This window comes from Coenobita brevimanus, chromosome 74 (assembly GCF_032717465.1).
Source record: "Coenobita brevimanus isolate Jiangsu-jjx chromosome 74, ASM3271746v2, whole genome shotgun sequence".
NCBI classification, from domain to species: Eukaryota; Metazoa; Arthropoda; class Malacostraca; order Decapoda; family Coenobitidae; genus Coenobita; species Coenobita brevimanus.
In genome coordinates this window covers 29128891-29147503 of record NC_137027.1, presented here as the reverse complement: position 1 = coordinate 29147503, position 18613 = coordinate 29128891, and positions in this window count along the sequence as shown.

The following is an 18613-nucleotide window of genomic DNA, read 5'->3' as shown; positions in this document are numbered from 1 at the left end:
GCCAGTTTTATCTAATTAAACTGGTAAAGAAAGAAAATTAAACAAACATCTGCCTGTGAAAACTATTAATTAATAATCACCAGTAAGATAGTGCCTATAGACTTTAATGATAAATACCTAAGTATAAGTGAGTGAGTATTATAACGTGAATAACTTTAGAGCTCCTAGAATGAGGTCGCCAATTGTCACGGGGTTTTTAATGAATATACAATATTAAAGGATATTTATTCAATAATATTGAAGAGCAGCGACAATGAGTAGTCTTGTGAAAATCAAGCAATGATTACTTTATGCCGGCTTACTTCGCCGATTCTCTAAGGACGAGAATTTATAAACTTTCTCAACAGTACACAGCAGAGACTAATTCCTCACAATTGCTGTTTGTTTGTACTGTTAGCCTCTGGAGAAAGTGACTTCACCCCTGACAATCAGTAACTAATGCTATTAACCCTTTAACCGCGGGTATTGTTTTGGTCTGACTGTCCTCTCCCACGGGGGTTTCAGCCAAATGTAAACAAACCTTTAAACCTTAATAACTCTGCACAGAATAAAGCTAGAGAAAAAAATAAGGTACCATTAGAAAGTTTTTTTTTTTTTATGCAAGGAAGAAGGAACCAAAGGCCATGAGCCCGCAGTAACAGTTCCCTCCAAGAGAAAAACAAAATACAATAGAGAGCCAAATTCAAGATCCGATCATTTTGAGATGCCTGGACACACTGCGTTTGAAAGACTGGAGATGATAGGCAGGAGGAAATACAGACAGAGGGAGACAGTTCCAGAGCTGACCTGTTGCATGAATGAAAGACTGGGAGTAACGGTTAACTCTTGCATTAGAGAGTTGGACAGAAAAGGGATGAGAGTTTGCTGCCAGACGGGTGCTACGCGCCCGTCGTAGAGGTGGAGGAATGCAAGCAGACAGTTCAGAGGAGCAGTGACCATTAAAGTAGCGATAGAAAAGAGATAAAGATGCAACAGTGCGGCGAAGAGACAGAGGTTGAAGGGAGTCAGTAAGAGGAGGAGAGTTAATGAGACGAAAAGCCTTTGACTCCACCCTATTGAGAAGAGCTGTATGTGGGAGCCTCCCCACACATGAGAGTTGTACTCCACACAGGGGCGGATAAAACCCCTGTATAGAGTCAACAATTGTGCAGGGGTAAAGAAAGAGCGGAGTCGGCTTAGCACACCCAATCTCTTGGAAGCAGATTTTACAAGAGATGTAATATGATCTTTCCAAGATAAGTCCCGAGTAAATGAAACCCCAAGCATGTTCAAGGATGATGCAGGATTAATCTGAATATTATTAAACATTAGTGGGTATACCTGTGGAAGATTTTGTCGGGTTGATAGGTGTAAGAACTGAGTCTTAGAAGCATTAAAGACAACCATATTATTTTTACCCCAGTCAGAGATATGAGCCAAGTCAGACATTAGGTGTGCCATAGCCTCATCCCTTGTTTCTTGAAGTAACTGTTGAGATGGGCGTTGCGGGAACCGAATGGAAAGGTGAAGGGTGGAGTCATCAGCGTATGAGTGGATAGGGTTAGATGTACAGCTTAGAAGATCATTGATGAATAAAAGGAAGAGAGTTGGTGATAGGACAGAGCCCTGAGGAACACCACTGTTGATAGATCTAGGAGAAGAACGATGGCCGTCTACGACAGCAGCTATAGAACGACCAGAAAGGAAGCTAGCGATGAAGGTACAGATAGAAGGATAGAAACCGTAGGAGGCGATGAAGGTACAGATAGAAGGATAGAAACCGTAGGAGGGCAGTTTGGAAATTAAAGATTTATGCCAGACTCGATCGAAAGCCTTTGAGATGTCAAGTGCAATGGCAAAGCTTTCGCCAAAGTCCCGAAAGGAGGATGACCAGGAGTCTGAAAGGTAGGTGAGAAGATCGCCAGTGGAGCGTCCCTGACGGAACCCATACTGACGATCGGAAAGAAGGTTGTGATAGGAAAGATGCCTTAAAAAATTTTTATTAAGAATTGACTCGAAAACTTTTGAAATACAGGACGTTAAAGCAATTGGACGATAGTTGGAGGGTTGGGAGTGGTCACCCTTCTTTGGGACTGGCTGAATGAGAGCAAACTTCCAGCAAGAAGGAAAGGTACAAGTTGACAGACAAAGGCGAAATAGTTTGCCTAGGCAGGGTGTAAGTACAGAAGCACAGTTTTTGAGAACAACAGAAGGGACCCCATCAGGCCCATATGCCTTGTTAGTACTGAGGCCAGTAATGGCAGAAAATACATCAACTGAAGAAATTTTAATGTCAGCCATGAGGAAGTCAGAGGGGGGAAGTGATGGAGGAACAGCACCGGAATCGTCTAAGGTGGAATTGGAGGAGAAAGTCTGTGCAAAGAGATATGCTTTATCAGTAGAAGAAATAGCTACAGAACCATCAGAGTAGAAAAGAGGAGGGAAGGATGATGAGGTAAAGTTGTTAGAAAGATTTTTGGCAAGGTGCCAGAAGGAGCGGGAAGAATTCGAGTTGGAGAGTTGAGAGCATTTAGTATGGATGAAATTATTTTTAGTAGAGCGAAGAACAGACTTAGCACGATTCCGGGCAGAAACGTAAAGATTATGTGATTCAGGGGTGGGTTGGCTCCGGTACCTTTTGTAGGCCTTCTCCTTGTTGCGGACAGCATTAGAACAAGCGTGATTAAACCAAGGCTTTCTTGCGTTAGTCAAAGGATATGAGAAAGGAATGTATGCTTCCATGCCCGAGAGAATAACCTCTGTAATGCGCAAGGCACACTCCAGATGGCTCACGGCCATGGAAGCAATAATCATTCCAGGGAAAATCAAAGAAGTACTGCCTGAGGGCCTCCCAGTCCGCAGCTCCAAAATGCCAGAGACGACGTTTCCCTGGAGGGTCCGCAGGCCATACTGGAGCGATAGGACAGGTTAAGGTAATAAGGTTGTGATCGGAGGAGCCCAACGGAGAGAAAAGATTAACAGAGTAAGCAGAAGGATTAGTTGTGAGGAAGAGGTCAAGTATGTTGGAGCTCTCTCCAAGGCGGTCAGGGATACGGGTAGGGTGCTGTACAAGCTGCTCTAGGTCATTAAGGATAGAAAAGATGTAGGCTTGTTCACCAGGTGGATCCGTGAAAGGAGAGGAGAGCCAAAGGTGGTGGTGAACATTGAAATCTCCAAGAATGGAGATTTCAGAGAAAGGAGAAATGGACAGAATGTGTTCCATCATAGAAGTAAGATAGTCGAAGAATTTTTGATAGTCAGTAGAATTAGGGGATAAGTAAACAGCACAGATATATTTAGTCAGAGAATGACAGGAAAGCCGAAGCCAGAGAGTGGAGAATTCAGAAGAATCAAGTTCAGGAACACGAGAGCAAGATAAGTCGTTGCGTATGTATACACAACAGCCACCTTTGGCTTTGAAATGAGTATAGAGAAAGTAGGAGGATACAGAAAAGGGTTTGCTGTCAGTTGCCTCAGATAGCTGAGTCTCCGTTAGAAAAAGAAGGTGAGGTTTAGAGGAGGAGAGGTGGTGCTCTACAGAGCGAAAGTTAGATGAAAGGCCGCGAATGTTGCAGAAATGAAGAAGAAGAGACTCAGACAGTGGTTCCAGGCACCTCGAGTCGTCACCGGGAGAGGGGCAGATGGCGGGGGCATTTATGTTCCCCCCCCCTGGGGACTCCGAGGCTGGGTGAATTGACGCCATTTTGGTAAATTTTGAATAGGAAGTGTAGTGTGTACTGTGCATGTAGTTTGGTGAAGATAGATAGAGAAATTTGTACTGGAGAGCATGCTGGCCTACTCTCTGTGTAACTGAGACACTGAAAAAGTTCAGCAAAGGGGGATGGTCAGGAACTAGTCCTGAGGGCTGATGAAACGGGAGCTCCAGCACTCCCTGTCATCAGCTTTCCATCCACCTCGGGAGTACTGCCCTGCTCGACTGGTACTAACCTTAAGCTTTCCATTGATGTAGGTTTCATGACTTTGTTGACTTTCACAGGACGGGGAGAGCCGTTAGAAGTGAGGGGTGTGAAATAACTATTTTACGCCCCACACACCAGTACCAAATGCCAACCACTCTCTCATAATAGTAATATAAACATATATGAACACTGTACATACGATAAACACCCACTCTGTGTTCACTGAGGTAGGTAAAAGGCACTTCCCTGCGGCTGCGCCCGCTCTTCACTGCGGCTGCGCCTCACTTCACTGCGGCGGCACCCGCTCACTGACGTTTCATGCGATCTTTTCATTCTTTCTAACTTCTAATATTATTTTACATATAATATGGGCAATATACATTATAATTACAATGCACTTATTACTATATTGTGTCACTGGCGCATCACAGAATTACATAAGTGCCGCAGAATTCCACAAGTGCCGCAGATTCTCTTATTACAATATTACTTATTATACTGGCCAATATTTCCTTTTTTTTCTAGGCAAAATATCCCTTATTACTACATTATCCATTATACAATTATTGGCAAAGCACGTCACTGTCGCATCACTATATATCACTGTCACTTTCAGTATTTACTCAGAGAGTGGTACTCGGCAAAGCACGGAGTTACACATAGAGCTACTTGGCATTCCAGGCACTGGTGTGTGCTCATTTTTCTCGTCCTAGGCCTCCATGTGGTGGTAGAACATACTCTGCAGTGGCCCTGTGACAACCTGCCGCCTGCTGTAAGAGGCAATTTCACAAGCTGGTGCCGGCTCATGTAATTGCGGCACTCAAGACGGTCAGGTTGTGTGTCAGAGTGTCGCCTCGGGATCAATGCCGTCACCTGACCAAATCGTGCAAGTAGCTGCTGCACGACAGTCTTGGAAAACTGTCTCAGTGATGGTTGCCTTATGCCCCTGACTTGTGTCTTGTAGAGAATGAAGGCGTTGAGCATGCACATATCGAGCATGTGCAGGCAAGCCTTCCTGTACCATCGGGTGTTTCTCCTGAGACAGTCGATTTCGCCAATCATCATATCATACTTATCAACAAGTCTTATATTTACATTATAATCAATGATGGCATCAGGCTTCATGATTGGCTCTCCCGTCCTGTAGCTGACCTTCCCAGTTCTCTTCATTTCCCCCCTGTGGATGGTGCTGATCATACTCACGACCTTCTTGTCATGCCACCTGATCGCAAGAAGCTTGTCTGACTTCTTCAGGTGAACATCTCCCCTGGATGATGATGATGCTTCGGGGAAACTAGGCCACTCTTTCCTATAGCTCCGTACAGTGCCTACAGTGCCAATGCCGTGTTCAGCAAGGTATTTGGAGAGTTTCGGTGCTGTGTAGTAATTGTCTGTGTACAGCACATGATTACCACCAAAATACCTCTCCATCAGCACTTTTACAACGGAGCCAGAGAAGCCAAGGGGGTCTTTCCTGTTCACATCCATTGTGCTAGCCGAGTAGATGACAAAATCCAGGATATACCCCGTCTCACAGTCACACAGCACAAAGAACTTTATCCCAAAGCGGTGGCGTTTGCTGGGGATGTACTGCATGAATTTGAGACATCCTCTGAATAATACCAGGGATTCGTCTATGACGACTTTCTGCATAGGCCGGAAAAATCGCATAAATCGATCCCTAATCCTGTTGAGAAAATCCCTCACTTTCCACAAAGGGTCAGTTTGGGACGGGTTTGCATTGTCAGCGAAGTGCAAGTATCCAAGCAGCTGTCGGAACCGATCCCGTGACATATACTTCCCGAATATTGGGATAGTAGTTATGTCATCCGCGAGCCAGTACTCCTCCAACTCATGTCTCTTTATATGGGGCATCAAAAACATTAGTGCAAAGAACACATACAGCTCTCTAATCCCGACAGGCAACCACGACACTTGCTTTGGTGAGCCAATAGGTCCCAGCCCTTCTGCTGCACACTGAGCTGCATACCTATTGGCCTCATCGCTGACATGCTGCACGATTTCATCATCCATGAAGGCCAGGAAGTAATCAACAAAGTCATCTCCTGCGTTGCATGGGAAGGCAGGCTGTATTCCAGCATTTGCAATATCAAACGGTGGATTGTGTGGCTGAAAATCTGCACCGTCAGACCAAACAAATGCATCCACTTGCCCTGTGAATGGTTCAGTGGCAGGGGCAGGTTGCATTCCACTCATTTCCCCGTGAGAAGGAGCTGAGGTGGAGGCAATGGGTGAGGCAGGAGGTGAGGCAGGAGGCAAGCGGGAGGTGGGTGAGGCAGGAGGCAACGGGGAGGGGGGTGAGTGCGGGGGCGGTGAGTGGGGGCGTGGCGCGGGTGAGGGAGCTGAGCGGGGGGCAGGCGGGGGGGTTTCTGACCTGGTGCGTGGTGAAACTTGACCCTTTCTACCCCGCTTATCACCTCGCTTATTGCCCAGCTTTGCCCTCCAACTGCCACGCATCCCCTTTGTTCTAGGCCTGCCTGCACAGCCTGCATGGCCTGCCTTCCCTCGCTTTGCAGGCTTTGGTAATTCGTACTCCTCAGATGATGTAGACTGAGGAGAGGGCACGACAGATGATGATGATGATGATGTGAGGGCAATAGGGCTAGGGGAACGGGAAATTGATGGGAAATGCGCACTAGGGCCTGGTGTGGGAGACGTGAGCCTGCGCTTCACTCCCTTCCCACGTGCAATACCAGATTTGCCCATAGGAGCCTTTCCTTTCCCAGAGTAAGTTGGGGGTGGTGGGGGGGAAACAACACGATCACTTTCATCACTGTCACTATCAATGGAAAATGGTTCACCACAAATCACTGCCAAATCATCACTGCTTGCTGTGAGTGTGTCACTTTCACTGCCACAATCAAGAGTAGTACTTACAGTTTTGTCCAGCTCAGTTCTAATTTCAGGAGTGCTCAACCCCTTCTGCCTCGCCGTCGGCAGTTCCTTTACCGGTGTAGAGGTAGAGGGAACACTAGCACTTATCATTGTAGAGGAGGAAGCGAGCGACGATGAGTCGGGACGGAGCGCCATTATCACGCACAGAGCTGGACAGATACTGACTGACGCGGGTCAGGGCAGGGGTGGGGGGGGCCCCCTCGGGGTTGCAGGAGGGAGGTGTGGGATGGCTGGTGTGAAAGAACTTGACAGCTACTCTTGCGTGAGACTATTTGCGCGCCGGGAAAACGCGCGGTGTTCAAAATGTTCACGATCATTCCAGAATGACACCCGCGGTTTGGTCCAGTTTTGTCACTGTCATTCTGGTATGAAACCCGCGGTTAAAGGGTTAATGATAACAGGTTCTTGCTGATGCATTAACTCCTGGTTGGCACAACGGATTTTAAGCTTAATACAAAAGGACTGGCCTAAGTACCAGTTATGAATAGCAAAGCGTTTATGCAAACTATGAGCTATAAGTGAAACAAGTTTAATATGGTGAATAAAACACTAGTTTACATTACATTAAGCTCAAGAAAAAGAACTGTTAATTTATTGATTACAATAAAATAAATTTACATTACATGAGTCTCAAGATGAATTCAAATAAGGAGATCGCACTCACTCGCTCACTCAAAAGCTAACTCTTAAACCTAGGAAAACGGAAAGAAAATACTGGTCAGAAAAGTGGACCAAGCGGATGACTGGGCGTCGTTGAGGAAGGACGCCGCACACTTTAAGTCTCTCGCCAATCACACTAGGTGGAAATTCAGGAACTGGACAACAGCGGCACTGCTACGCACTGGGCCCAACCTGCTTTCACGGCGCTCAAATCCTGACTGATTCAAATTGTGAGAAGAGAGTGTCGTGGCCGCACTAACAGCCAACGAGTGTGAGCGATACACACCCGCAATTCACTCAGCAAAGGTGCTAACATTGCGCACAAGGACGATCACTTATGAAATAGTGAATAATGTCCTGAAAAAACACTCCCGATCTGTGAATATGTAGCGATTAAACTGCGCGATAAATACTGGGCTTCCACTAGAATTCGCGGTTTCCCACCAAAGTTGATGTCACGAGTTTATTCAAATACTTAATCGCGCCGACTCGTGAAAAATGTACTCCCTGAAAGTAGACATTAGGGAGAAGAGGGTGGGGGAGGGGGGGTAAGGGAAGGGATTGGATGGGGGGAAAGTGTAGGGAGAGGCAATCAGGAGGAAAGGGAGAGGAGAGAGAGGCGAAGTGAAGAAAAGGGGAGGGAGGGTTGAGAGGAGAGGAGAGAAGAGGAGAGGAGAGGGCAGAGGGGAAAGGAGGGAGGGGGAGACTGGAGCAAAGATGGGGTGCTAGAATCACCTTACAGTGAAGTGGCTACCATCATTTAACCTCCGACGTGAGTGAAAGGACGTCATCGCACTCAGGTGGGTAAAGGAAAACTGCTTACAAAATTCATAAACGTGAAAAATTGACCGTACGGGAAAAATTCAAGAAAATTCCTAAAAATTTATGCATGAGTCACTGTACGCTTTCCTGGTTGAGCTTCAGCGACAACGTTCCCTAGGGTATTGGGCCTTGTACTGAATGGATAATGAAACTAAAGAGAGAAAAAGTATACATTAATTTGCATATATTTATCTGGAATTAGATGAAAGGAACGAAATACTTACCCGACACAAGGAGGTAAGTGCTAAAAGAGTACTCGTGGAAGTCGAAATTCTGGAGGGGAAAAAGAAAGAAGGGGAACGGAGGAGGAAGGTAGGGGAGGGAGAAGAGGGGAGGGAAAGGAAAAGGGAGGATGATGGGAGGAGAAGTCCTGAAGAGATGGGGATATGGGAAGGGAAGCGGAGGGGGGGAAGGGGCAGGAGTGGGAAGGAGGAGAGATTCGGAGAGGGAGTACCATCGGTTGTGGTTCGTGGCGGTATGTAAGGGGCAAAGTGGTGTACGAGAATGATATTACCGTGTTGTATGTGGAGAGAGTAAAGGAAGTGGATGTTCTTAGACGGGGCAACTGTTGATACTGTCGATGGTGCACCACAGGAGATGCTGACGATACTAAAATATTGGTTTCATGCAGGAAGGAGGAAGAGGAGTGGAGGGGGAAAAAGTAGAAGAGGAGGAGGGGGAGGGAGGAGGATAAATAAATAAAAAAAATGGTTGTATGTTGAAAAGGAAGGGCAGGGTATTAAGAATGTTTTTTTTTTTTTCTGTGTAAGTTTTAAGACTAGAAAAGTTGTTTTCAGAGATGTAAATTCATTGATATTTAGAAGTCAGTATTACTATCCTCATCACCACTATTGCTGTCATCGTCATCATCATCGTCATCAATCTGAGTCGTTATTATATAAAGAAAAAGTAGATCTTTAGAGCAGAATAAGTTATTGACATAATATTCTTACTTCTTTCTACTTCCACTTTTAATCCCTCTTCTCAGTCTTCATTTCCTCTTCCTCCTTTTCCAAACACCACTCATTTCCTTTCCTCTTCAAATTACCTTATCGGTTTGTACCAATTTCGTATAATATTCCATCCTTTTTTTTTCTACTTATCCTTATTCTTTCTTCTCCCTTTTCATCCCCTCATTCCTTCATTACTTTTTCTATACGGTTTTCATTACTTTTTATGTTTCTACTTGTATTTAATTCTACCTCCTACTTATCCTTCTTTTCCCTCTTCTCACTCTTCCTTCCTTGATTCTTCACTCCTCTCTCTCTCTTCCCTCGCTCCTGCACGTAGTCCATTATTCGATTTTTCTGTCTTCCAAACCGGCCCAATTTCTTCTGCCAAGGACTTCGTGTAATCAACTTGTCCTCCGTCTACTTCATTTCTCGTTCCTATTATCTCTATTCTGTCTTCACTCCTTTCATTGCGCCTATTCCAGTGTTCCTTTTTCTTCATTTCTGGTTCTTATCTCCATTTTTTTTTCTTTTCTCTCTCCTTTATTTGCATGCAACTAGTTTCCCGTTTCCTTTTTTGTCTTCGTTCTTTATGTGCCCCTAATTCTCATGCTCTTCTTCCTTCCTGCCTCTTTCTTCTCTTTTCTTCTGTTTTTTTCCTCTTGCCTTCTACCATCGTACTCCCATCTTCTTCTGCAAGTGGTTTTCATCTACCCACTTTCTCTTAATCTCCTTTTTTTTCTTTCTTTCCGTCCTTCCTTAATTGTCTTTTGTCCCTTTCTAATTCACTTCTTAATAACTGGTCATAATCATCCGAGCCTTCCTTTTTCTCCCGATCATATCTCAGTGTTTTGATTCTGCTTCATTCCTCTTCATATCCTCGTCTCCTCTCTCTCTCGTCTCTTTCTATTGTCTTCCCCATTATTATGTTGATTCCTCTTATCCTTTCTTCTTTTCCCCTTTTTCTTCATTCCCTTTCTTTGCATCCAACCCATTGTCATCATCCTTATTACCTGCATTATTCGCATTCATATTATTGTCATCAACATCCTTTTAGTTCACATGGCTTTCCTTTTCCCGATATGTTCTTTCTTTATATCTGTCCCTTTGTGTTCATTGTTTGTTGGATCTTCTCATTTTCTTTTTCCTTTTCCTCTTCTTCTTCTATTTTTCTATAAGCCCCATTGTGTTTGTTTTTCCTGGATCTTGTCAAATTTCTCTTCCTTTTTCTTCTCTCGTTTTTTTTTTTTTCATCTACCCCTTTTCCTTCATTCGTAGCATATCTGATCATCTTCTAATATCAACCCCTTTGTCTTCGTCGTCATCTCCAATCAGTCTGATCATCTTCTCTCTTTTCTTTATCCATTTCCTTTACACACGTTTAACTGGCTTCGTTGCTGCGTAGTTTTATTTATCACTCTCTTCACGGCATCATTCCCTTTTCTGTCAGTTCTATCGTCCTCACTAGGCTACGTCCTTATAATATTTTCAGTTTTTTGGGTATTAGAGAGAGAGAGAGAGAGAGAGAGTACAAAACAAATCGAGAGAGCAAGGAAATAAATAGTGTAAAAAGAGGGTAAAGAAAATGAGCTAAAACAGAGCTAAAGCCAGCGTGCCATTCTCACTCTCCCGAGATATTTATGGGGCGATTATACACGCAGTAAGCCTAGTGATTTCCCAGATGGAACTCTAAATACAAGGTGACGCTTTCCCATACATATGTTATCCATGTATTCATATTAATTCCCAGCTAGATAATTAATGGGGAGCTGGAGAATTACTGTGTGTGTGTGTGTGTGTGTGTGTGTGTGTGTGTAATTGTATATATATATATATATATATATATATATATATATATATATATATATATATATATATATATATATATATATATATATACACACAATAAATATCTATCTATCTATCTATCTATCTATCTATCTATCTATCTATATATATATATATATATATATATATATATATATATATATATATATATATATATATATATACTGTACATGTATGTATATTTGTCAGTGCATGAATCTTTATTTCTGTGCGAGTATGCATATATGTATATATTTATTTGTTTTTATTTGTGTAAATTTGTAATTGTGTGTGTACTTAGATATGTTTGTATGTTTGTACGTATGTATTTATGAGTTTATGTGTGTATGTGTGTATGTATGCAGACCTTTGTGTGTATGTCAGTAAGCCTATGCATGTATGTAAAGCTCTGGGACCACACTGTCTGTCCCTGCTTTCCACTCATTAACTATACTGTTCACTTCAGATAGGCGTCAAATTGCCATCTGTCCAGTAATGTTTAGCTGTAACAACAGATTAACATTAGGATATGGTGCTAGTCACGAAGAAGTGCCGTGGAAAAGAAGTTCTCAATATTGTGTTATTCTGCTACACAGTTACGAGAAATAAACTGCAAATGGACGAAAACCTCCGCCTAGTTGGAATGAACGGACTATCGTTTCGTTGCATATAGTCTACCCTATAATAGCCTTGAAAGGGCCGATGTGTCTGTTGCTGCTTGGTATCCTTTGTACTCCTCTGTATTTCCCCACACATACTAACATCCATCTTCCCTTTTCCTTTCATCTCATCTTCCTTCCTTCCCTTTCATCCCCCTCCCCATCCATTATCTCCCTTTCCTTCCTTTCTTCCTTTCATCTCCCCTGTTTACCTCCTTCCTTCCTTCACTTTCATGCCCCTTACCTCCCTTCCCTTTCATCCTTCCCTCCTCTCTCCTTCCTTTTTTCCTCTGCCTCCTTGCCTCAACCCTGACCTTTCCTCGTCGCATCCATTCCCTCACGTTCTTTTCCTTACCCCTTCCGATTTCCCCTACTATCTACCCTTCATTTCCCCTCCTCTTTGCCCACCTCTCCTGCTTCCTCTCCATCATCTCCCTCCATTTCCTCTTTCCTGTCTCCTTCCTCCTTGCCTCCCTATTCTCTTTCCCCCCCCCCCAACATTCCCTCTCTCCTTCCTCTCTGCCTTACCTGCTCAAATCTTATTTTTCTTATTCCTCTCTCCTCTCCCTCCCCTCTCCCCCATTCTTTCCTCTTTCTTCCCTTGTTGTTTTCTCTCTCCCAATCTCCTCTCCCTTTCCTTTCCTCTAACTTCTCTCTTCCCCTCTTTTAACGTCTCATCCCATTTCCTCTAACACTTGATCTAAATCCCCTCCCCCTCCATTCCCTCTCTCCTCCCTCTTTCCCTTTCCTCTCCCCAATCCATTATTTCCTTTTCCTCCTTTAGTTTTTCCCTTTCATCATCCCATCCTTCCCCCACCCCTTGCTTCTATTTTGCTCCCTCCCTCTCTTCCCTTTGTGCCTCTTTCTCCTTCCCTCCACCTTCTCCACACCTCGTAGTCACTGCCACACGCCCCCACCCAATCCTCACACACTGCCTGAGGGCCCCGCCTGACATTACAGCCCAAATCCACCAGGGTCAGGCAGGTTCTACCATTTCCACACGTTTTACCCACGTCCTCGTCATGGATGTAGGGCCAGACGGTACTGAGGGAGGTGAGGCTATGTGAGATCAGGTTCGGTGGTTTGTTTGTTTGGTGAGGTGAGGTTTAGGTTACATTTATTTCTTAACATGGCAGGAAGGAGGTGAGGTGAGGTAAGGTTAGTTAGGTTTTTAAAGTTGGTTAAGGGGGTTTGGTCAGAAATTTTCGGCAGTGGTGAAATCAGGTTAAGTTAACCTGTAGGTTAGCGTTCAAATGATGGCTAACCTCTAAACAATGATAAACGCCAGAAAATCTAAGGGCAAGGGCGCACTTGCCCAACGCATGTGATCGATAAGGGGAAATGAGGCCCAGAATTCCGTCAGTAGGTCATACTCTGTCAGAAGAGTGTAGTCCAGAGTATATGAAAAGATATAAGAGAGGAAATATATATATATATATATATATATATAGATAGATAGATAGATAGATAGATAGATAGATATAGATAGATAGATAGATATAGATAAAAATATATATATATATATATATATATATATATATATATATATATATATATATATATATATATATATATATATATATATACCGGCATATATAAAGATATGAGAGGGATAAAATATATTATATCAATCTATCAATCTGTATCTATCTATCTATCTATCTATCTATCTATATTATATATATATATATATATATATATATATATATATCCCCCTGGGAAGGGGGGGGGGAAAGAATACTTCTCCAGTATCCCTGCTTGTCGTCAGAGGCGACTAAAAGTGGCCTTTTTGTCTCTAATCTGTCTCTCCTTACTGTCCTCTTCTGCTTTTCTGTCCTACCTTTCTTCCTGAAATTTCCACGTTTTTTGCGGCCTTTTTATTTTCTCCTCTAGTGGTAGGTGGTATGACCATCATCCACTCACCTTGATGTAGTGCTGCCTACTTCTTCCTTAGCCTTTATCATTCTTTTTCTGTGCCTGCCCTCCTCTCTTCCTATTTCTCCCATCTTTCCTAAGTCACTTCTTATTCACTTTTTCTTTCCTTTACAGGTGGCTTTACATTGAGTGACAAGCCAAATGGTTTCCTGTAAGCCAAGAAACCATTTACAACGCTGGGTGGTAATCATATAACCAAACCATACGTGCTCCCTACATGTCAACAAGTAGGTTTGTGGAGGGTTAGTGCCCCTCCCCGTAAAACAAATAACTCAAAGTCAAATGGCCACCCCTTATGGGATTATGGCGTCTGTCTGTCTGTCTGTCTGTCTGTCTCTCTCTCTCTCTCTCTCTCTCTCTCTCTCTCTCTCTCTCTCTCTCTCTATATATATATATATATATATATATATATATATATATATATCCATCCATTCATCATCCAATCCTACATTGCCCCATGAGGAGCGCAGGAGCTCGGGGCTAGGCAGTTGATCCCGACATTTAAGATGAGAGTGACCAACCTCACTCATCCCCGAGTGGCACTACACGAGCAACCAACCCCAATCACCCTTTGGATATAAACCTTCACCGGCTCAATCCAATTGGAGCGCAATAATTACCCTCTACACCACCAGGCACCAAGCCTTTCAATATATAAATATATACATAGAGAGAGAGAGAGAGAGAGAGAGAGAGAGAGAGAGAGAGAGAGAGAGAGAGAGAGAGAGAGAGAGAGAGAGAGCGAGAGAGAGAGAGAGAATCTTGTACAAAAGTCGCCTATGACTTGGACTTCTATGTAACGATTTTCTTTGACACGGCAGAAAGGCAAAGCCATCCCCCTCCCCCCCCAAAAAAAAAAAGAACCAAACGCTGTAAAATCACTTATGACACAGGGGCGCAGCAAGGTTTGAAACAGCGCCTCTGCCCTAGGAACCCCAACCCTCTACCCCCTTCCAGTTTAGCAATGTCGTCGTCGTGAGTTAGGTACGATCAGTATTTATCCCATACAGCCATTTATTATTTATTGTTTAGTGTTTAATTTGTGTGCAATACATGCATTGACTGACTGCTTGATTGTGCGCCTGTGTAAAGTGGGGGAAAATGGGGAGAAGAGGGTGAAACGGGGTACTTTGGGCTAACGTCCAGAACCAAATTCCATTTTTCCCATAGGTTTAGTTATTTATATGGCACGGTTTTCTATGGCGCGGGCTTGGCCCAGAACTAGTTAGCTATGCCTTGTAAGCGACTTTACTTGTGTGTGTGTGTGTGTGTGTGTGTATATATATATATATATATATATATATATATATATATATATATATATATATATATATATATATATATATATATATATATATATTTACACACAGAGGAAAGAAGTCGGGAGGGAATTTAGGTTAAGGAGAAGGGTAGAAAGAGGTAAGACAACGCAAGTAGGTCAGGAATCCCTTTTCTCCCCCTGCCAGCTATGTAGGTCGCGAATGTCGCTGTAAATCCGGCCAATGATGTTATCTCGCCACGACAACAGCGATAAATGTCAAGTTGAGTGTTGTGAAATGAAACTGTCTGAGCACAACAGCAGTAGTATGAATGTAAAGTATGGCTTGAGTAATTAAGCAACAGGAAGAACAGCAGCAACAGCAACAGTAAGAACAATAATCCTAAAAGATGCAAATAACCTGATTAGTGGTGAAAATGGGTTATATCAACATTGCAAAAATAATTATACAAGTTATCGTTGCGGAGTACGTGTCTCCAACGTAAATGAAAATATAATAGAAATTAAATCTCAAAAAACTTTATCTTACTTTGCTCTGGAAATTCGCTGATTAAATATATATATATATATATATATATATATATATATATATATATATATATATATATATATATATGCTTTTACATCATTTTACACCATGAATTCTTTCAGTAGCATTCTTAGTCCCGATGAGCGTGCTTGCCCTCCAGGAACTGAAACAGGACCATTCAAGGGCAATGGAGTTGTACTTTTTGGCCAGAAATGATTATACCTTGTAAAATGTCTGATATATTGTCTGATACCACTAAATTCAAAATAGTAACTGATGATATATTCCCTTTGTTGCTAAAAAATGAAGACAGCATCAACAATTATCTCAGAACACTTAAGTCAAGAGGGGTTATAGATGATCAACTATATGCACAGCTCTTTGTCTCTGGTTCCCGTCCAGGTATTTTATATGGACTCCCTAAAATACAAGCCCAGCTGCTCACTTCGCCCCATCCTCTCTGCGATAGGTAACTGTAAATTACAATCTAGCCAAGTTCCTCGTTCCCCTACTTATCCCAATCACTCATAACACATATACAGTTAAAGATTTTTTCTCATTTGCAAAAGAAATCAGTAACATAAAATTTAACACGTGTACCATGGCATCCTTTGATATTAAATCCTGCTTTTTTTTTTTTTCCCTCACACTTACCTCTTTACGAAATTGCAAAAATTTGCACTGACCAACATTACGAGGAGAGTAATGAAGTTAATGGTTTTCCCCGAAAAGACTTCCATGGATTCTCTGTCTCTTGCAGTGTATGCTGGAGTCAATATTCATATGTACCCTACAGCATACAAACAAATAGACACACACACCACAAAGCCAGCCAGGAGACAGGACGTGTGTGCTGAGCAATCCCCAGTCCTATCCTCCCCCGTTACTGTTTTTTAACCAGCCCATACCCCACTGACCGGGCTAATGTATGGCCCGGCCTGCAGTATAGGTGCAGGGAATTTTTAAACGAACGAACGAACGGTTTCTTGTCTTATCATGAATCTCGATGGCTTTCAAACCCTTGTTTTACAGATGCAATGTCGACGACACTTTTGTCATTTTTGCTTCACCTGACCATGTTTCCCCGTTTTTGAATTACCTAAATTCCAAACACCCGAACATTCAATTTACTTCTGATATAGAGGAAAATAATAAACTACCATTTTTGGAGATACTGTACTTGTTGAAAAAATAACTCATTTAGCACCTCCGTCTAGTGTAAGCCTACATACACTGGTCTGACAACTAAATTCACTTCCAACATCAACATGCAATTTAAACAGAACCTTATATACACTTTGGTAACTAGAGCATTTAACATTAGTTCAAGTTACAAAAACTTTCACTTGGAATTAAATAATTTACGAAACATGTTACAACTAAACGGTTTTCCCTTACACTTCACTGATACACATATAGGAAAAAGGTTAAACAAAATATTGTCCCCGACAAGTTCAGACTGTTCCTAAAGCTCTTGTTTATTTTGTAACCCCTTATTAGGGCCTCTTTCCTTTGGAGTAAAGAATAGAATCAGGAAACTAATCTCTGAATATTATTCACAGGTATCACTGAGAATAGTATTTAAACCATCATCAGTGTTATCCAACCACTTCAAGTTCAAGGACCGCATCCATGATTCTCTGATGTCATCGGTGGTGTACAAGTTTAAGTGTAGTAGATATAATTCTACTTGTATTGGTCAAACCAAACGACACCTCACCGCCAAGATCTCGGAGCATCGTGGAAGGTCACACAGAACGGGTCTTCCTCTATCGAAACCCGGCTATTCAGCAATCCGTGATCACTCTGAAGCCTCATGCCACCCAATGTATACAAGTGACTTCTCCGTTCTCCACACTTCCCGTGACGACACATCAAGACGAGTAGCGGAGACTCTCCTCACCCACTTCCACAAGCCAACCCTGGGTGTCTGTGACTCTTCCACCTCACGGCTCTGCATTTTTTAATAGCATAATTTTAACTTTTTAAACCAATATGAGCGTTTTAAGTTTTTAACAGTTGACCAAGTTTTTAACCACAAATATTACCTGACTGCTGACCTATATATTAAATGGTAAGGCACATCCCTTCCATATTTTTTCTTGTTTTCTTTCTTTTATGAATTTAATTGTGTTAAGTTCATTGTGAAATCTAAATATCATTACTTTTTATCCTCTTTGGTAAATCGAAGATATCAATTTTTTAGGCTGATGATGGCTAGATTTTTTAGGCTGATGAGTTCGCTTCCCACCTGGAGAAAGTATTGCTTCTTTTTTATATATATATATATATATATATATATATATATATATATATATATATATATATATATATATATATATATATATATATATTTATATATATACAGTAAAATCTCAAATTTAGATCGGGATATGTACCCAAAAATCACATCGAAATTGAAAACATCGAAATTTAAACTGAACTTATGGGAAAAATTAGTTTGGGTCTTGGGCCTCCGAACCTAACTACCTAAAATCATGATTTTTTGCCCACACCCCCTGTAAACTTTATGAATTATAATTGTGGTTAAGTAACTGTAGTTCTGCATTGTATTGCCATACTGTCAGCAAGTGTATACTTGGTGTATTTCTGCCCTTTCCTGTATTGCTTTTTTTCCTTTGTCTTCGAAGATTTAGAGGTGCCAGGCTGCTCTCTTACATTACCACTGCTACCCAAAGAACCACTCTTGCTTGCCATTTTGAAACAGGTAAGTTGCGACGAAAATGCAAAGAAAATACATACAACTAAATTGCAGTGAAATGCATGTCCACATATGGTTATGCTCATACCTTTTCTTATAATTTTCCTTCACTTCTAGCATTTTGTTTCGCATCAAAAATATTATCTTTGTTGGTTTTGGTTCGAGTCTGGCCCCTGAAAGCACATGTTACATACGATATTAGGTTAGGTTCATACTTTTTCTTATAATTTTCCTTCAACTTCTGGCATATTGGTTCACATCGAAAATATTATCTTTGGTTGTTTTGGTTGGAGTCTGGCCCTGAGAGCATCGAAATTCGCGAATTTGCATCGAAAAGTAACGTAGGCAGACCACTCTAAAATGCATCGATATTTTATTCAATGAATTCTTAACTGTCGAAATTTAAGATTTTATT